This window comes from Capricornis sumatraensis, chromosome 14 (genome assembly GCF_032405125.1).
Source record: "Capricornis sumatraensis isolate serow.1 chromosome 14, serow.2, whole genome shotgun sequence".
NCBI classification, from domain to species: domain Eukaryota; kingdom Metazoa; phylum Chordata; class Mammalia; order Artiodactyla; family Bovidae; genus Capricornis; species Capricornis sumatraensis.
The window spans coordinates 65,490,758-65,510,715 of record NC_091082.1 but is presented as its reverse complement, the minus strand read 5'-3'; the positions used below and the strand labels follow the sequence as shown (position 1 = coordinate 65,510,715).

At 43.5% G+C, this 19,958-nt stretch overlaps 1 protein-coding gene across 2 annotated transcripts in view; it reads left to right on the top strand.

Moving 5' to 3' along the window:
- ASTN1 (astrotactin 1) overlaps nucleotides 1-19,958 on the top strand; it is a 356,098-nt gene that overhangs the window by 122,942 nt on the left and 213,198 nt on the right. The window lies entirely within an intron of this gene.

Below are 19,958 nucleotides of genomic sequence, written 5' to 3'. Positions count from 1 at the left end.
TGTTCCGCGGGTAGCCTGAAAGCAAGCTGAGACTTGACTGATTATCTGTGTATGGGAGAGGATGCGCGCTTTCAAACCAAATGAGGTCTTGGTCTAAACTGTAATTAACCTATTACTCTTGTACCATCACTATGTGCTATTTAGTTTTGCATATTAGATTGGGGAAAACTGAGCACATTTTATTTTTTTATTATTTTTTTAAAATTTAAATTTATTTATTTTAATTGGAGGCTAATTACTTTACAATATTGTATTGGTTTTGCCACACATCAACATGAATCCTCCATGGGTGTACATCCTGAACCCCCCCTCCCACTTCCCTCCCCGTACCATCCCTCTGGGTCACCCCAGTGCACCAGCCCCAAGCATCCTGTATCCTGCATCAAACCTGGACTGGCGATTCGTTTCTTATATGATATTATACATGTTTCAATGCCATTCTCCCAAATCATCCCACCCTCGCCCTCTCCCACAGAGTCCAAAAGACTGTTCTATACATCTGTGTCTCCTTTGCTCTCTTGCATACAGCGTTATCATTACCGTCTTTCTAAATTCCATATATATATATATATATATGTGCGTTATTATACTGTATTAGTGTTTTTCTTTCTGGCTTACTTCACATTTAATTTCCATTGTCTAAATGTTTGGCATGGAAGATATCCCCATAAAATCTCAAAATGCAAGTCTTCCGTTTCTTCCTCAGCCAGTGTCTCCAGGAATGACTTATTTGATAGATTACCTGTATATGTGTAAGCTGCTCTAGTTTGTTGAAACTATGTGGTTGAGAAAAGAGTCTTTCCATAGCAAATAGTCAACCTCAAATATGCCAGAAAGTGAGTGGGTAAATGAGATTACTGTGCTAATTGAGGTTTACAACATAAGGGCTAGAGTACCTGTACTTCCTTCATTAAAGACCAGGGTTTCCTCTCTCGAGGAAGCTTGTTTTCTTCAGTGTAGCTTGCAGTTTCCAGATTGTGGTGAGAATGGGCAGATCGTCAGTGTCATCCCTGGCATTGACTTGGTAGACAGAGGTAGGAGCTGCATTGATTTTGTATTTATCATATGGTCTGATTGAAAAGAAAGGCACGATAGTGGACTTCCCACCAGCCATCCACAGCCTCCCATCAATGTGGGAAGTGGTCTTTGTCTTGGATAGTTTTTGTTTGGTTTCTTTTGGTCCAAGACCATTTCAAAGAACACCACAAAATTGTTTAGGGCGAAGAGAACTGTAAAGAGATTCCCAGGAATTCCTGTTGGATGTGGCTGTGTCTGAAAGAAAGACCCAAAGTATGAGCTTAGGACGGATGAGATGTCAGAAGATGTGTTTCGTGGGGATCGGGGGAGTGCTGTGAGCTTCTGAGGGAAGACAGACTGAAGCTGTCCTGGCTGCCACACCCTATCTTCACCACAGCAAGGACCCCGCCTTCTATCCGCAGAATGAGATGCTCTGATAGGTTCACTAGAGAAGTGTGAGTGTGTAGATGCGTATGTGTGCACATATTTATGGGGATGGGTGGCTGATCAAGGATGCCAAATAATTTGAGGAAATAGATGGTGTCCTTAAAATGTAATAACCCCTAGGAAAAGTCCTGTATTGTTAATGCTTTTTGTTGAGTTTTCCTGGGCAGAAATTAATGGACAGTGGACAAGGAATTAGAAAGAGAACAAAAATCAGCCTTAAACCTGGGACTCTGAGCCCTTTCCTTCATATGCTACTGGTTACCCATGACAGACCAACAGTGACGTTCAGCTTTCCAAATAAAACGAGAGTGATTACTCCTTCAGCTTGACTTTAGTTTATGCCATGTTATTTTCGACTAAACTGGAGCGGGCAGAGAAGCCCTTAGAAGGGCTTGAGCAAAGCGTGAGGGTGGGCAAGTCTTGTATGTGTCTCCGACTTGCCCTTGGATGTGGATAGACCCACACCTCCATGGAAAATTCAGAAAAGCCTATGACTTCTGCAGGAGCACAGGGCTCCCCAGGCAAACCAAAGACGTATGTACTGCCTCCCATCCTTGCAGAGACCATGTGGTCAGTGAAGCCTCTCGCAGCCCCCTTCCCATCCCACCTTCCTCCAGCCCTATGCCATCCACCCTCAGACTCTGCCTCTCCTATCCTTTACATTCTATTCTGGAAACAGTTTCAAAGTCTGAAGTTGTGTATCTGCCCTCAGCTTAGAAATCAAGCCTGAGGATATCCTGTTTGAAGATGTCGTTCCCAGAGTCTCTGATGGTTTCTTCTTGAGAGACTCAGGGACTGGTAGACTATCTGATACTCTTTGTGCGGTATCCTTTGGAAGTAAGTAGGCAGCCATTTGAGGCTCCTCGCATGACAGCAGTATAAGCATTAGAAGGTAGCAAAGTCCTTTGACTAGTAACAGTGTTGGGCAGCAAAATGCACTTAAATGAAATCTTATTACCCAAACCCTGTTAGTTATGAAATAACAATAGCAGGGCTATTTTTCATTAACTGTAACGATCAATACTGATGAGGTTTCCAGTTGGATCTAAATAGCATAATTCAAAAAAAGAGAAAAGTTAAGGTTATTATCAAAACATGAATATACCCAACCTTTTCTCTCTTGTTGAGAAAATGTATATATAAAAGCTTAACTGATAATCCTAAATATTTCCAGTATGTGCAGAGGGAATTAATGGTTCTGTGAACACCTTAAAGTTTACATTTCTTTCATTGTATTTACACTTTTCTCATCCATATTGCCTCAGTGCAGGGACCACTGTGTATTTTTATATTTTACATTCGCTGTTGGCTGTGTTTTGTTTTACACACAAAATGTAAGTAATGAGAGAATGAGATGCCAAGAAAGACCCTTTTTTGTATCCTTTTGACACTGTATGGAGGAGAATTGGTAAGTTCCTTCTTACATTGTGCCCAGTATAAATATATCATCAGCAAAATCTTGAGCTTACAGAAAACCAATACCTCAGCTGAGAACTTGGCAATTTAAAACTTTGAAAAACCTTTTGCTTTTCTTATTTTTCAATCACATCCTAAAACTTTTGAATTATTTTTTCCAAGGAGGTACTGTTTCTTCCTTACATAGAACAATTGGATTTCCCTCCAGAAATCTTATATTATTGCTTAGAGGGTCACACGATGTATTTTAACCTCTTGCTTGATTCAAACTTGGCTGAAGAGATTTATTTCGAATTTAGCCAGATAATTGACACTTAAAACTACAAAAGCATACAAGGATACTATTTTGCAAGCTCTTGAACAAGTGAAAACAAAATCATCAAATGTAAACTGACATGTGAGCTTAAACCAAAGTCAAGAAATTCTTCAGTTATTAGCAAATCATTTATTCCATTGAAGACCAGGTTTTAATACAAGTTTACATTAGATAGTCAGACTCTGTGAATTTAAATTTTCATGTTGTACTTTTGCTAATTTACCATGTGATCTACATTTTTCTTCTTAAAGTATGCATGAGAATTTAATAGTACATAATGTAATTTTAATGTATTATCTACATATTTCATGTTTGTAATTAAAGATGACAGTGTTAATAGACTTCCTATATGAATATGGGTTGGTTAAGTATATTTTTAACAGCAAGTAGCCTTTCAAAAATGCTTCAGTTTGATAAATGTGTGTTTGTGTTTATATGTATACATGCTAATATATATGATAACTCCCACTGTTAGATGATATCTTTTATAGTTCACTCTACTTAGGCACAGTTCACAACTGAGGGGAAAAAAATCTTTGAGCATTTGTCTGAGAGTTTGTGAGGAGAACCCATCAATCAAGCCTGGGTGCCGTTCATAACCACTAGCCCCTGTGTGGAGCCCACTGGCCAGTGTCGGCCAGTTCCTATGGCCTTCAACTGCTGGCTCCTCGGGGATCCCCAGGCTTCCTGTTTCTGGGAGCCCCAGGTGAGCCCAAGACACATAGTTTTCTTCTGGGAGAAATAATTTAGAAAATAAGCTTGTAGAAGTTCCATTCTGGGGAAGTCACACTTCAGGCTGAGTTAGCACAAAGCCCACAGAGCACACACATGGGGAGCCCTGGGGTTGTGTTTAGCCCATGGGGTCACTAAGAGTCAGACACGACTGAGAGACTTCACTTTCACCTTTCACTTTCATGCATTGGAGAAGGCAATGGCACCCCACTCCAGTGTTCTTGCCTGGAGAATCCCAGGGACGGGGGAGCCTGGTGGGCTGCCGTCTCTGGGGTCGCACAGAGTCGGACACGACTGAAGCGACTTAGCAGCAGCAGCAGCAGCAGCAGGGTTGTGTTTCCAGGATGGCAGCCCACTTGTGCCAGAAGACACATGCTTGCTCCTACCTGAGCATCCTTACTCAAGTTCACTTCAGCTGTCTAGAGTCACATATTACTTTGCTTGAAGCTCTCTTCATTCCCCTCCTCCAGCTCAACCATTCCTAGGGCAGAGAAGAGCAGTTGTAAGCATGGCATCGTTATATGCCATCGAGACTGTCAGGTACTTATTAAGTGTATGTGGGCAAGGGAAACAGGGCAATATGCTTTTCCTTTCAGCACCTTTAATGTTCAACAAACCTGTTACCAAAAATTTGTTAGCAATCTCATTCATCAGAGTCACTTTTGCATCTTTCTTGTCAATTGATAGTATTTGTTGAGTTGAAGAGAGCAGACTCTAATTTATCAGGGCTGGTCCTTCTGATCTTTAAGAACCAGATAGAGGAGTTAAGACATTTTGTGTTACCACAAAGAACAGAACTCGAATAATAAATTGGAAGGTACAAAAAGACAGGTTCTGATTCAGTCCAAGGAGCTTATCTAGGGACTCAAGCCATCCATGATGGGGCTAGACTGACCTAAAGGCCACACTGTCCCCCTGCCAAACCCATCTTTATGTTCTTGGCCTCCCATTAGGAAAATGGTGGGCAGTTCCTAAAATAGCAAGACCCCTAAATAAGACAAACACTTTGTTTTTGGTTGTCTCAACAGTCTGATGTGCAAGACCTTGGAGCTTCCCAGGTCCATTTGAGGGCTATTCCAAAAGCCGTGGGAGAGTCGCCTTGCAAACCTCCCCTACCCGGCACCATGGTCTGGCTGTGCATGTCTTGCCGAGATGCAGTAGATTTGGGAACTTGTGAATCTATTAGCCATTGCAATTGATCAGCTATCCATCTTGCTGGCTACCCTCCCCCATTCCTGTAGAGTGGGAACTGGGGTATAGTGGAAAGAAACCCTGCATTTAGTTGGAAGGTGGTATTCAGATCCTGGCTTTACCATTTTGTGTAACCTGCTATCCTTTGGGGTGTTTGCTATGACCAGTGCGTTCTCTTGGCAAAATTCTATTAGCCTTTGCCCTGCTTCATTCCGCATTCCAAGGCCAAATTTGCCTGTTACTCCAGGTGTTTCTTGACTTCCTACTTTTGCATTCCAGTCCCCTATAATGAAAAGGACATCTTTTTGGGGTGTCAGTTCTAAAAGGTCTTGTAGGTCTTCATAGGACCATTCAACTTCAGCTTCTTCGGCATTACTGGTTGGGGCATAGACTTGGATTACTGTGATATTGAATGGTTTGCCTTGGAAACAAACAGATCATTCTGTCATTTTTGAGATTGCATCCAAGTACTGCATTTCGGACTCTTGTTGACCATGATGGCTACTCCATTTCTTCTGAGGGATTCCTGCCCACAGTAGAAGATATAATGGTCATCTGAGTTAAATTCACCCATTCCAGTCTATTTTAGTTTGCTGATTCCTAGAATGTCTATGTTCACTCTTGGCATCTCCTGTCTGACCACTTCCAATTTGCCTTGATTCATGGACCTGACATTCCAGGTTCCTATGCAATATTGCTCTTTACAGCATCTGATCTTGCTTCTATCACCAGTCACATCCACAACTGGGTATTGTTTTTGCTTTGGCTCCATCCCTTCATTCTTTCTGGAGTTATTTCTCCACTGATCTCCAGTAGCATATTGGGTACCGAATGACCTGGGGAGTTCCTTTTTCAGTATCCTATCATTTTGCCTTTTCATACTGTTCATGGGGTTCTTAAGGCAAGAATACTGAAGTGGTTTGCCATTCCCTTCTCCAGTGGACCACATTCTCTCAGACCTCTCCACCATGACCCGCCCATCTTGGGTGGCCCCACATGGCATGGCTTAGTTTCACTGAGTTAGACAAGGCTGTGGTCCTAGTGTGATTAGATTGGCTAGTTTTCTGTGAGTATGGTTTCAGTGTGTCTGCCCTCTGATCATATGCACTGGTCATAGCAAACACCCTCTTCCAACAACACAAGAGAAGACTCTACACATGGACATCACCAGATGGTCAACACCAAAATCAGATTGATTATATTCTTTGCAGTTAAAGATGGAGAAGCTCTATACAGTCCACAAAAACAAGACTGGGAGCTGACTGTGGCTCAGATCATGAACTCCTTATTGCGAAATTCAGACTTAAATTGAAGAAAGTAGGGAAAAACCACTAGACCATTTAGGTATGACCTAAATCAAATCCCTTGTGATTATACAGTGGAAGTGAGAAATAGATTTAAAGGACTAGATCTGACAGACAGAGTGCCTGATGAACTATGGAATGAGGTTCATGACATTGTACAGGAGACAGGGATCAAGACCATCCCATGGAAAAGAAATGCAAAAAAGCAAAATGACTGTTTGGGGAGGCCCTACAAATAGCTGTGAAAAGAAGAGAAGTGAAAAGCAAAGGAGAAAAGGAAAGATATAAGCATCTGAATGCAGAGTTCCAAAGAATAGCAAGGAGAGATAAGAATTGATCCTTCCTCAGTGATCAGTGCAAAGAAATAGAGGGAAACAATAGAATGGGAAGAACTAGAGATCTCTTCGAGAAAATTAGAGATGCCAAGGGAACATTTCATGCAAAGATGGGCTCGATAAAGGACAGAAATGGTCTGGACCTAACAGAAGCAGAAGATATTAAGAAGAGGTGGCAAGAATACACAGAAGAACTGTACAAAAAAGACCTTCACGACCAAGATAATCACAATGGTGTGATCACTCACCTAGAGCCAGACATCCTGGAATGTGAAGTCAAGTGAGCCTTAGAAAGCATCACTATGAACAAAGCTAGTGGAGGTGATGAAATTCCAGTTGAGCTCTTTCAAATCCTGAAAGATGATGCTGGGAAAGTGCTGCACTCAATATGCCAGCACATTAGGAAAACTCAGCAGTGGCTACAGGACTGGAAAAGGTCAGTTTTCATTCCAGTTCCAAAGAAAGGCAATGCCAAAGAATGCTCAAACTACCACACAATTACACTCATCTCACATGCTAGTAAAGTAATGCTCAAAATTCTCCAAGCCAGGCTTCAACAATATGTGAACTGTGAACTTCCAGATGTTCAAGCTGGCTTTAGAAAAAGCAGAGAAACCAGAGATCAAATTGCCAACATCTGCTGGATCATGGAAAAAGCAAGAGAGTTCCAGAAAAACATCTATTTCTGCTTTATTGACTATGCCAAAGCCTTTGACTGTGTGGATCACAATAAACTGTGGAAAATTCTGAAAGGGATGGGAATACCAGACCACTTGACCTGCCTCTTGAGAAATGTATATTCAGGTCAGGAAGCAACAGTTAGATCTGGACATGGAACAATGGACTGGTTCCAAATAGGAAAAGGAGTACGTCAAGGCTGTATATTGTCACCCTGCTTATTTAACTTTTATGCAAAATATATCATGAGAAACGCTGGGCTGGAAGAAGCACAAGCTGGAATCAAGATTGCCGGGAGAAATATCAATAACCTCAGATATGCAGATGACACCACCCTTATGGCAGATGAGGAACTAAAAAGCCTCTTGATGAAAGTGAAAGAGGAGAGTGAAAAAGTTGGCTTAAAGCTCAACATTCAGAAAACGAAGATCATGGCATCTGGTCCTATCACTTCATGGGAAATAGATGGGGAAACAGTGGAAACAGTGTCAGACTTTATTTTGGGGGGGCTCCAAAATCACTGCAGATGGTGATTGCAGCCATGAAATTGAAAGACGCTTACTCCTTGGAAGAAAAGTTATGACCAACCTAGATAACATATTCAAAAGCAGAGACATTACTTTGCCAACAAAGGTCCGTCTAGTCAAGGCTATGGTTTTTCCAGTGGTCATATATGGATGTGAGAGCTGGACTGTGAAGAAAGCTGAGCTCCGAAGAATTGATTCTTTTGAACTGTGATGTTGGAGAAGACTTTTGAGAGTCCCTTGGACTGCAAGGAAATCCAACCAGTCCATTCTAAAGGAGATCAGTCCTGGGTGTTCTTTGAAAGAAATGATGCTAAAGCTGAAACTCCAATACTTTGGCCATCTCATGTGAAGAGTTGACTCATTGGAAAAGGCCCTGATGCTGGGAGGGATTGGGGGCAGGAGGAGAAGGGGACGACAGAGGATGAGATGGCTGGATGGCATCACTGAGTTGATAGACATGAGTTTTGGTGAACTCTGGTGTGCTGCAATTCATGAGGTTGCAAAGAGTCGGACACGACTGAGTGACTAAACTGAACTGATCCTTTGGGAGGCTTCATGGCTTCATCTGTGACATGAATGTATTGATTAAACTTTTTAGCTTTAAAGAATGGAGATCTACTCAGACCATCTCTGTAATGAAGTTTGACTGTAGAAATTCATAGGGAGGTAAGGGAGACAGGAATCTTCTGATATTAAAAAAAAAAAATCTTAAAAGCAAAATTTCATGAAACCTGGGACTGGTGGGTTGGGCAGGGTCCAAGTCATCTTGTGAGCCCCCAGCCTCAGCACTTTGTGGTTTGGCTTTTTGCACCTGTTTCTGTTGTTCCTGTGGCCATGAATGGGAAACTTGTCCAGTCTACACTGTAAATGTCCCCATTTTCATACCATTATTAAATGTTCATACTATCCATTCACTCATTAGGTCACCTCACTTCAGACCTCCCCTGACTCCTGTCAACCTTACGAGGTTTCTCATTGTATTCCTGGGCTGCCAGCTTCCCCACTTTCTACCACTCTTATTCTAACTCAGGGAAACAAGTGAATGGACCTCACTAGTTACCGTAGTTCCTGTATCTTCAAAGACTTTCCTGTCAAATAGCCCATAGATGGATGCAACCTTAACAAACCTCCTTCTGTTGGCTTTCATTATGAAGAGGTTGGCTTAGGTAACATAGAAAATGGTGGACTTCTGCTCCAGATACAGCTTGGAACCGTTCCCTTTATCGGAGGCTGAGAAGCCATGAGTCCCTGATTCACTCATTTAATATAGTAGGCAATGCAGTCTAAGTTGTAGAGATGTTAGAAGGATCGGAAGATCTCCCCACCACCACCACCACCATCATCATGATCGTATTTTGCACTTAACTATGTGTTTACTACTAAGTACTTTAAAATGCATTCATTTATTTGTCATTCATGTCACAACATCCTTAGGTAGAGTTTATTATCTCATTTTACAAATGAAGGGATTGAGGAACAGACAAGCTAAGTAAACTGCCTCAAGAGAAACAACTCTAAGATTGCAGAGCTAAGATTTGAACTGAGGCAGTTATCAGAATCTATATACTCTAAGAGGGAGCTCAAGCGGTAAAGAATCTGCCTGCCAATGCAGAAGTCGTGGGTTTGATCCCTGGGTCGGGAAGATCTCCTGGAGGAGGAAATGACAACCCATTCCAGTATTCTTCCCTGGGAAATCCCATGGACAGAGGAACTTGGCAGGCTGTAGTCCATTGGGTTGCAAAGAGTCAGACACAACTGAGGGACGAAGCACAATCATGATATACTCTAAGAAGTACCCAGTTCATGTGCTGGTCCATGGTGAGTGCCTGAGATATGTTTATTACATGCCCTTTTACTGGGTTTTGTTGTTCTGTCTGCTGAAACTCATTTGATATGTGTCCCCATTTTTGTTCTAAAGCCAACAACTCTATGAGCACTAGGACCCACAACTGAGGTGGGCTACAGGTCTGTCTTTCTGTGGCTCTTCCAGGCAGCTAAGCCTGAAAGCTAGAGTCTGTTCAGTCTGCTGACCCCACCTGCTAACCTTGGCTTCAGCCACTCTCCCTCACAGCTGGCAGCAGGTTTATTGGCAGAGGAGGAATGAGGGAAGTTGGGGACTTCCAACTCTAAAATTGTGAAAGTCAAGTAACAGTAAAAACTTAGGCTTCTTTATATATTTGTTCTCACACTTTTGCAGTTAGTTTCTAGAAACTAAAAAAAAAAAAAAAAAAAAACCACTCTTAAAGCATTACTGACCTGTCATTGATTAAAAAAAAAATCATCAACTCATTCATTCATTTAGTTATTGATCCTTTCACGGCAGGCTTCGGGTACTTTTTTTTTAATTATTAAGGAGAGAGGAAATTCATAAGACAAGATTCTACTCAAGGAACATTCAATCGTATCATTAACACTTAACATTTGACGATGATCTTTGGCAGAACTGTGTGCCAAGTGATTTCCCATTCCATCCCATTCTTTAAACCCTCTTTGTAATTCTGTTCTTCTCTTTCCTGAAGCTCACAGAGGCCTTCAGTTACCCTCATTTCTCTAGACAGCAAGGAAAATAGCTAAGAGGCCAAATTTTCAGTAGGATACTAATATCTGTTAAGGATACTAATATCTGTTAAAAACTTGATGTAATATTCTCTTCAGCAATTTAGCTTAGTTTTGATATGCTGCTGCTGCTAAGTCGCTTCAGTTGTGTCCGACTCTGTGCGACCCCAGAGATGGCAGCCCACCAGGCTCCCCCATCCCTGGGATTCTCCAGGCAAGAACACTGGAGTGGGTTGCCATTTCCTTCTCCAATGCAGGAAAGTGAAAAGTGAGAGTGAAGTCTCTCAGTCGTGTTCCAAGTCCTAGCGACCCCATGGACTGCAGCCTACCAGGCTCCTCTGTCCATGGGATTTTCCAGGCAAGAGTACTGGAGTGGGTTGCCATTGCTTTCTCCTAGTTTTGATATAGATGCCAACAATTTACTTTTAAATACTTAGTTTCAAAAATTCCTGAAGATCTTTTTGAAAGCAAGCATCATGATCTCTGTGGGGTTTAACTCAATATTAAGAGTTGGTAATATTCATAGTAGTGAAGCTGTCCCTTCACTCATTCTGTTCCAGACAATGTATGGGATTATCTTCAGGAAGAATAGCAATTTCTGTAGCAGCTTTGTGAAATAGATATTAATTCTCCCATTTTTTGGATATGAACACTGAGACAGAAAGTAAATTAGAGACCCAAGGTCACGCAGGTGGAACCAGGTTTCAAGACAAGTACATCTGACTTCAGACTTGACTCTGCCATTATGACTGCAGCTTGGTGGCATGAGGGTTGGCTGGCTTCTCCAGTTTTGCAAGGTGGAATGAATGTGCTTCTTTTGGGTAGCACACCAAAAATCTTTACTTAATGGAGGTTAGGAAGACACATAGAGAATTAGGCAAGGTGTTGTTATGTTGGAGTATCTAAGCCATTTCAAAGAGTGAAGAACTAGATTGGGCCACAAGACCAAGCATTATAGAAGCCTGAGGTTGGATCTGAGCAAAAGTCATTGAGAAGCCAAGAAGCCAGTGAAGACTGTAAGTCCTATGGTGTAGTACTGTGTAGTTCTATGGTCTAGCTCTGGTAGTTTATAACAATGATTTTGCTATCAGAAAGACCAAAAAAATTAAATCCTCATTCCTCCACTGACTAGATTTTCCAGTGTCCTTGGCAAAAATCGCTCAATCTCTCTATTCTCACTTTTCTTATCTATAGAATGGGAATAATAATAGATTCTACCTCTTCGGCTGGTATGATGATTAAATGAGATGATTATTAAGCACTTCCTATATGCCTGGCCCCTGGGAGATGTCTAGTAAATATCGTCTAGATAAACTCTTGCGATGCCACACAAACTGGCTGTAACAATTTCTGTGTGCAGTGTGTTACCCAGGGGCCCTCTGCCTTGGGGAGCCAGGAAAGCAGGTGGGATCATAGCAACACCTTAGAGGAGTCCTCGAGGAGTTTGGCTCAAGGAGAAGACTGAGGCAATTAGGGCCATCAGGGCCACAGGAGGTGCCCGTGACAAAGCTGGGACGTGGTCATGTACATCCAGGGCATTGTTAAGTCAGCTTCAGTTTTGTTGTTTACAGGGTTTCCTAGCAGCTATCCTGTAGTTTAGCATGATAATCTCAGCTCCAAACTTCCCTGGAAGAACTTCACTCATTTATTTTTTTCATCAAACCAAATGATGTCATTATGGGAATTCCTCTTCTGCCCAGGTATCCACGGATACAAAGATTGTTATTACATTCTCAACAGCAAAAAGAAGGCATATACGTAATGGTGGGGGATATTCAGGTCAGCACTGGTGGAAAAACTCAGATTCTTATTCCTAATGATGTTATCTTTCCTCTAGATCTTGCTGTCTTCCCTCACATTCTGCCCCTCCCTAAACCTTTGGGATTCTCTCACAGACCTGAAGTTTGCCCATATTTATGACCACAAACTCACACCCATGGGCCTTGGTTGGAGAAATGCCCACAGAGAGACCCCTAGCATGGCTAAAGGCAGGAAATTAGGCCAAGGATCTGTAAAGGGCCGAATGGTAAACATGTTCAGCTTTGAAGGCCATTTAAGCTTTGTTGCAACTATCCAACTCTTGCCATCATAGTGCCAAAGCAGCCATACACACTGTATGAATAGTGTATGTGGCTGTGTTCCAATAAAGCTTTATTTATAAAAACAGGCAGTGGGCCACATTTGGCCTAGAGGCCACAGTCTAGTGACCCTGATCTAGTACATTCTCCTCATTTTGTCTGCAGATCCCAAACAGACTAGATTCTAACAACTTGGTAGAAGTGATAGGGTCCTATTCGCAGGTTTGCTAGTTTTTGTTAGACTCCCATGGATTGATTATAATTGTCACTTAAGGAAGGCGTTGATAAAGATTGCTCTTGCTATAATACAGGCATATGGTATTTACAAATTAAGGTGAAATACACTCACATTAGCCTTTCCTGAGTGGTACTGCTGGGTTTCATGAACACAAACGTTGGTGAAAACAAAAATGTACTTAAAACTTGACAAAAGAAATATAAACAGGACACTGATTAGCAAACATGCTATCTTCTCTTCCCTGTGTCTCCTGCTTGGCTTCAACTTTGCCATATATAGTAGAGTTGTATGAGAGCCCTAGACACGTTAGAGTATACCTTAAAGCAAAATACCTCATATAAATGTACATTCAGACATAGAAGTAGAATTGTACTCTCAGACATGTCACAATCAAGTTGTCGATATGGAAGGATTTATAAGTTGATGGGGGCTCTCTGCCTTGCTGAGGAGTCTGAGGATGGACAAAACAGGGGCTTCCCTGGTGGCTCAGATGGTAAAGCATCTGCCTACAATGCAGAAGACCTGGGTTCAATCCCTGGGTCGGGAATATCCCCTGGAGAAGGAAATGGCAACCCACTCCAGTACTCTTGCCTGGAAAATTCCATGGATGGAGGAGCATGGTAGGCTACAGTCCAGGGGGTTGCAAAGAGTTGGACATAACTGAGCAACTTCACTTTCTTTCGTAAAATCAGCTGTGAGTCTTTCAAGTATCTGCTGAAGTTTATTAAAAGTCTTGACTACATAAGAGGCTGATGTCAGTAGCCCTCCCCAATATTGCTTTGTGGTCCCCGTGGTACATCCAGGGAGGTCAGGAGCCTTTTAATGCTGCCCTGCTATTTATGATTCTCCTGACACCTCTTGCTGCTGCTGATGTCCATGAATAGCGGCAAAGATGAGTCAAGGAGCCTTCTAACTTGGGATGAATCAGCCGTTCTGTTTATTGACACATTGGACTGTGGCTTCATGGAACAGTATCTGGGACCTTCTGGGCTCTGGCTCCCAATCCCAGAGTTGGCTTAGGGTGAACTTAAGGTGACTTCTGCTGCTCCAACACCATGAGGGAGACAGGGGTGTGTGGGATCCAGACAGGAGCTCTGACACCAAACATTTGTTGAAGGATTCAGCCTTTGTTTCCTCCCTCCTTTTCGTCTGAGGAAGAGGGCAGAAGGCTTTGGCATTAAGATGTATAAGTGTTATGGATTTATGAGTGAGTAGGTCATAGTTTGACCTTTATGGGCTTTAAACTTAGTATTACATACAGAGTGAGGTCAGTTGCTACACAAAACAAACTCAGAAGCATTATGCATCCCAGCAGTGATGGTAAAGCATCTCTCTTTGATTCTCGCTCTCTCTCTTTTTTTGTACAATTGTTAGTCTATTTTGTTATCAAATTACATATAAGAATAAAAAATTATATTGTTGTAGTTGTTTAGTCTCTAAGTTATTTCCAACTCTTTGCAACCTTGTGGGCTGTAGGCTGCCAGGCTCCTCTGTCTATGGGATTTCTCAGGCAAGAATACTGGAGTGGCTTGCCATTTCCTTCTCCATGATTCTCTCTTTATTCCCCAAATTTCATAGAGTGTATACATCCAGGTCACCATCCTTAGGCTTTACACTGGTTGTGTCAGTCTCTAGCCCTACTCACCTCAGTGCTTTGCTGATCAGAGTAAGCAGCTCCAACATCTAAAGCCTCCAGCCTCTCCAGGGCATGGTCACCTTCCTTGGACCCCACCTGGAGTTCGGATGGGGCTGTGCCCACATGTCCCAACTGGGGCTCTGTTCAGAGCTCCCATGGCAGAGTGGTACAGGCCACGAGCCCACCTGCACTCCATAAGACTGGACTGGGGACTTGGTCAAGGGACTTCCCTCGTAGTCCAGTGGTTGAGACTTTGCCTTCTAATGCAGAGAGTGTGGGTTCCATCCCTGTTCAGGGAGCTAGGATCCCACATGCCTCATGGCCAAAGAGGCAAGACACAAAGCAAAAGTAATATATCATAACAAATTCAATAGAGATGTTAAAAATCAGTTCAATTCAGTCGCGCAGTTGTGTCCAACTTTTTGTGACCCCATGGACTGAAGGACTCCAGGCCTCCCTGTCCATCACCAACTCCTGGAGCTTGCTCAAGCTCATGTCCATTGCGTCTGTTATGCCATCCAACCATCTCATCCTCTGTTGTCCCCTTCTCCTCCTGCCTTCAATCTTTCCCAGTGTCAGGGTCTTTTCCAATGGGTCAGTTCTTTGCATCAGGTGGCCAAAATATTGGAGTTTCAGTTTCAGCATCAGTCCTTCCAATCAATATTCAGGACTGATTTCCTTTAGGATGCACTGGTTGGATCTCCTTGCTATTCAAGGGATTCTCAAGAGTCTTCTCCAACACCACAATTCAAAAGTGTCAATTCTTTGGTGCTCAGCATTCTTTATAGTCCAGTGGTTCAGAGGTTAGAGCATCTGCCTGCAATGTGGGAAACCTGGGTCCAATCCCTGGATTGGGAAGATCCCCTGGAGAAGGGAATGGCAACCCACTCCAGTATTCTTTCCTGGAGAGTCCCATGGATGGAGGATCCTGGTGGGTTACAGTCCATGGGTTCGCAAAGAGTTAGACACGACTGAGCGACTTCACTTTACTTCACTCACTTCTCACATCCATACATGACTACTGGAAAAACCATAGCTTTGACTAGATGGACCTTTGTTGGCAGAGTAATGTCTCTGCTTTTTAATATGTTGTCTAGGTTGGTCATAGCTTATCTTCCAAGGAGCAAGAGTCTTTTAATTTCATGGCTGCAGTCACCATCTGCAGTGATTTTGGAACCCAAAAAATAAATTCTGTCATTGTTTGCATTGTTTCCCCATCTATTTGCCATGAAGTGATGTGACCAGATGCCATGATCTTCGTTTGTTGACTGTTGAGTTTTAAAACCACTTTTTCACTCTCCTCTTTCACTTTCATCAAGAGGCTCTTTAGTTCTTCTTTTCTTTCTGCCATAAGGGTGGTGTCATCTGTGTATCTGAGGTTATTGATGTTTCTCCTGGCAGTCTTGATTCCGTAAGCCCTCTTGGAGAGGTCGCCATTAACCCCACCATAAGGCCACTGAGCAGACAACCCACAAACTGCAGAACAATTATACCAAATAAATTCTCGCACTGTTAAGAAAGTTTTAGGAGCCACAACAGACTTCCCAACCTGGGGATCTGACAAAGGGACTGAGAACCCCCAGGGAATTTGACTTTGAAGGCCAGTGGGATTTGATTACAGAACTTTCACAGGACTGGGGAGACAGACTCTTAGAGGGCACAAACAAAACCTTGTGCACACCAGGACCCAAGAGAAAGGAGCAGTGACACCACAAGAGACTGGCCCAGTCTAGCCTGTGAATGTTCAGGAGTCTCTGGCCAGAGGCGTGGGTCAACAGTGGCCTGCTCTAGGGTCAGGGATACTGCATATAACAGTGTGTGCACAAGACCTTTTGAAGGAGGTCGCCATTATCTTCATTACCCCTACCATAGCTTGGTCTCAGGTCAAACAACAGAGAGGGAACACAGCCCTGCCCATCAACAGAATATTGGATTAAAGATAATATTTTGGCCCCTGGATGGGAAGAACTGACTCCTTGGAAAAGACCCTGATGCTGGGAAAGATTGAAGGCAGGAGAAGAAGGATGAGATGGTTGGATGGCATCACCAACTCGACAGACATGAGTTTGAGTAAGCCCTGGGAGTTGGTGATGGGCAAGGAAGCCTGGCAACCTGCAGTCCATGGGGTTGCAAAGAATCAGACATGACTGAGCAACTGAACTGACTGAACTGAACTGACCGACTGAACACAGCCCTGCCCATCAAAACAAGACCCAGTTTCTCCGACAGTCAGTCTCTCCCATCAGGAAGTTTCCATAAGCCTCTTATCCTTATCCATCAGCTGGCAGACAGAATGAAAACCATAATCACAGAAAACTAATCAAACTGATCACATGGACCACTGCCTTGTCTAACTCAATGAAACTATGAGCCGCTCCATGTAGGGTCATCCAAGATGGACAGGTCATAGTGGAGAGTTCTGACAAAACATGGTCCACTGGAGAAGAGAATGGCAAACCACTCCAGTATTCTTGTCTTGAGAACCACATAAACAGTACAAAAAGGCTAAAAGATATGACACTGAAAGATGAACTCCCTAAGTTGGTAGGTGCCCAATATGCTACTGGAGAAGAGACTTTAAAAATAGTCCACATCTAAAACTCTTAAGAAAAAAAAAGGCCAAGTAGACCAACAGCTCCATCCTGGGTAAGACCACTGAATAAGAAGTCAGGAGGCATCCATTCTAGCCCTTTTGAAAGTTTGTGAAACCTCAGGCAAGCTCCTTCACCATCCTGAACTTCAATTTTCTTATCTGTAAATGAATGTTTTCAAAACTTTAGGCATTCAGGATTTTTTTTTTTTTTTTGCCAAATTTTTATACAATCTGTGTTAGTGTTTTCAGAATACTTTTACTTAAATTGACTGTCTTTTTTCAGTTTGAACTTATTTTAGCTTTATCTTAGATGAAACTGACAGCAAAACCATGGGTCTGAAGTAATAGTTCATTACTTCAAAATATGCCAGGAAAAAAATAACAAACCTTTTATGAAATAAAAATGTTTGACACTTTTACCAGCCATTGGCATGCCATCAACCAGGAACACTAGATGGGCTGCAGGTACTGTGCCTTGGGAAGCCCAGCCTAGATGACCTTCAAGTTGTCTCCAGCTCATACCTTCTAGGAATATGAGAATGAAGGATGTATGGGACAGTAGCAATCCCTGGTTTAAATAGTCTTCAGAGTAATCGATAAAGTGACTTTATTCCATCCGCTGAAGCAACTCTACTCTTTTTTTTTTTTCCATTTATGAGTGTGAGGTGAGGATCTATGGGGTCAGAGGTGGGCTTCTGTGCCTAAGGTTGGGTTGATGGACCCACTTCTGCCCTGGCAGGGAGCTGTCACTTCCCACAGTGCTGATCCATTGAAAGGAGTTTGGTGACTGTGACCCTTTTCCTGTGGCCCACTGGGACTCCTCTGCAGTCACCCTGGAGTCTTGCTGAACTGCTGGTCCAGGGCCCCTGTGCTTAGCCCCCTCTGCTTCTCACAGTCCCCAGAGAGTCTCCCTAGATATGCCCCATCTTGGCTAAAGTGCTCCCGGATGGAGTGGTCTTTGGACCATGTGAGGGATCAGGTCATGGGAAGGGCCCCCAGTGTCCAGCTTAGGGGATTTGGTAAGGGGAAGTGTCCCACAGAGCATGAGGAATCACCTCCAGAGGACTTGGGGTGTTCTAAGAAGAGGATCTTTATCCTCCTATCTAAAATGACTTTGGAGGCAGCGGGATTCCTGGCGAGCACTGCTGAGCCAGTGGTTTTATATTTCCTCCTCACCTGAGGGCCTCAGTTGCCCTGTAAGTTCTGTTCTCAGGACAGCAGTTAGGGGGGAAAATCTGCTTTGGAAGGAAAAGTCCTGACAGGATGGTGGACCTTGCTTTGCCAACTGATAGTTCAGGGACTTACAGGGCACCTGCCAGACTCCCCTTCCTGGTGGGTTCCCTGGTCCTCAGCATGGGGACCGGGACAAGGCAATGCTGGATTTCTACCAGGAATCAGGAAGTTGCATGAGGTCCTCTCTGCGGCACTGGACATTCAGCTGTCTTCCTCTTCCCTACTTTCCTCTCCTACACGCCGGTGAGTTCCTTTACCTCTTTGCTCAAGCTTGGATTCAATGTGCATTTTTACCTAGTTTTATCTAATGAAAAAAGCTGGAGTGGGAAGTGGGCCATGCAACTATTTCTGTGTGGTACTGTGAGCACTTTCAAAGGGCTGTATCTACATCCAGACGTTGTTCACCAGCATTCGTGCTAAACGCTGTCTTACCCAGGTAGCATCATTTCAGGTCACTAGGGTCACAGCAAATGGCAACCCACTCCAGTATTCTTGCCTAGAGAATCCTGTGTATAGAGAAGCCTAATGGGCTGCTGTCCACAGGGTCTCATAGAGTTGGATGTGACTAAGCAACTTAGCATGCATGCATGCATTGGAGAAGGAACTGGCAACTGACTCCAGTATTCTTGCCTGGAAAATCCCAGGGATGGAGGAGCCTGGTGGGCTGCTGACTATGGGGTTGTACAGAGTCAGACATGACTGAAGCGACTTAACAGCAGCAGCGGCAGCAACAGGGTCACAAGGAGAAAGATTGTCATTTTGCTTGTGAATCACCCACAGAAACAGAACATTTTATTGTCTGGGAACAGAAGGATCTCAATCTTCCTGTTCATTCTCCGGCCCAGGATCCCCCTTTCTGCACTATCCTGGTTCAGCATTCCCGGCCCTGCCTTGGCATTGTCCCCTTGTGCCCTCCATTCCCTTCCATGTGTATGTATGCAAATCATACCTCTTTTATGTCCTCCCTTAAACACCGCCCCCTGACCACCTCCCCTGATCTCTCAACCAGAGACCATGCCTTCTTGATTTCCTGTGGCTGGACCACCAGGGAAAATTTCTCTGAGCGCCTCTCATGGCTGGTATCTATCTCTTTCTAGTGTGTTCGAATTTTGATGACTCTTTTCTTCTCTACTAGGCTCCTAAAAGGCAGGATCTGGTCTGAGTCTGATTCATCTTTGTATTTCTTACAGCTACCAGCACAACGCTTCACACAAGATACATCCCCAGTTGGTGTTTGTGGAATGAATCTTATTTGTTTGTATCGTGTGTTTTCCCCTTGGTCCTTCCATCTATCTCTCTCTCCAGCCCTGGCTTCTCTCCCTCAAGCTTCTGACTTACAGATCTATCTGTATGCGGTGTCTCACATGCATTCCGAACTGCATGAATTGGGTGAAATGTAGCATCTACCTTCCCCACCACCCTCCCCACCTCTTGTGTTCTCCGCCTCTCTTGGGCAAGGACCACCAGCATCATCCCCTTTCCTCCCTTTCCCTCCTCATTGCTGTGCTCATTTGATTTTCTGAAAGTTTCTAGAATCTCTCTCTTCTTTGCCTCCCCACTGCCACTGCTAATACAGGTCCCCAATCACCTCTCACCTGACTGCTGCAGGAGTTTTCTACCTGTTCACGCTGCATTCTGACTCCATCCCCTCAAAATCCCCC